The sequence below is a fragment of the Hordeum vulgare genome, chromosome 7H (genome assembly GCF_904849725.1).
Source record: "Hordeum vulgare subsp. vulgare chromosome 7H, MorexV3_pseudomolecules_assembly, whole genome shotgun sequence".
NCBI lineage: Eukaryota > Viridiplantae > Streptophyta > Magnoliopsida > Poales > Poaceae > Hordeum > Hordeum vulgare.
Window position 1 is genome coordinate 450,173,759 of NC_058524.1, and position 1,738 is coordinate 450,175,496.

A 1,738-nucleotide genomic window follows, 5' to 3' on the forward strand; every position below is an offset into this window, starting at 1 on the left:
CAGCCACAAGTCATTATGGGCTCTGGCTTGGTTGGACAACGCGGCGACTCTGGACAGGCGGTGCTAGCAGATGTAGAAGAACGGTAGGAATGGATGGGCACCGACAGGGATTTAGAGGGACCCGTCGAAAGACCATGTTTTGATCATCCGGTCTTCAAACACCCTGAAGTGCGAGGACATACACGGAGGCGATCAAATCTTGTGGGGAACGTGTGCAAAAATCTGCAGAGTACTCAAACCTAATCGATTAGCCGTGTCCACGGTCATGGACAACTTGAGCCAAAGGAACTGAAGTTATCTGAAATTCTCAACACCATTACAAATACTTGATGAGGGTAATATTGATAACTTGGGTATGAGAACTGGTTGGCGGAACCATCTCATTAACAACCAACAGTGTAGTAAAATTTTGCTTTTAGCCCCTCTCTTGTTGTAGGAGAAAATTTGCTTTATGCTAAAACTTACAACACCACCTGCCATATATGCATATAGTATAGATGATATTTTACCCCCTTTCATATGTGACTTGCCGGCATATACAATATGCTGACCTAAACGGCTGCAACGTCTTATGTTGCAGATATTTTTTCTTCGCCGAGTAAGAGTATGATTCAGGGTTACGGTCTACACTCAACTTGCCGTTGGTGTTTATTGGGACTCCACTCCTTTGACTGCTTCCGCTGAGATATTTAAGGTATATATCAGTTTTACGCTATTTACATGTGATTGCACTTTGATATATACATTGATGTACTATGTGTGCCAGCATACTGATCCAGGGATGGCACAGAAACACAGAGGCTTGACTCGTTTTGAGTCGGGTCGCTACATATTAAAGCTTGTGGAAGAAGGAATCATTTATCCTGTTGCTCATAGTGATTGGGTAAGTCCAGTACATTGCATACCTAAGAAGGGAGGTATCACCATCGTTCCTAATAATAAGGATGAACTAATCCCACAAAGGATTATTACCGGCTATAGAATGGTGATAGACTTCCGGAAACTGAACAAGGCAACCAGGAAAGATCATTATCCTTTGCCGTTCATCGAGCAAATGCTAGAAAGGCTATCAAAGCACACACATTTCTGCTTTCTAGACGGTTATTCAGGTTTTTCGCAGATACCTGTTGCACAATCTGATCAAGAGAAAACCACTTTCACCTGCCCTTTCGGTACCTTTGCCTATAGACGTATGCCTTTTGGCTTATGTAATGCACCTGCCACCTTCCAAAGATGTATGATGGCCATATTCTCTGACTTTTCTGAAAAGATTGTCGAGGTTTGCATGGATGACTTCTCCATTTACGGTCTTCCTTTGATGATTGCCTCAGCAACCTTGATCGAGTCGTACAAAGATGCGAAGAAACCAACCTCGTCTTGAATTGGGAGAAGTGCCACTTTATGGTTAATGAAGGTATCATCTTAGGACACAAAATCTCTGAAAGAGGAATTGAAGTTGATAACGCTAAGGTTGATGCAATTGAGAAAATGCCTTGCCCCATAGATATCATAGGTATACGAAGTTTCCTAGGTCATGCTGGTTTCTATAGAAGGTTCATTAAAGACTTCTCTAAGATTTCTAGGCCTCTTACCAACCTCTTGCAGAAGGATGTTCCTTTTGTTTTTGATGAGGATTGTGAGGAAGCCTTTGAAATACTTAAGAAGGCTTTGATAATCGCACCTATTGTTCAACCACCTGACTGGAACTTTCCCTTTGAAATCATGTGCGACGCTAGTG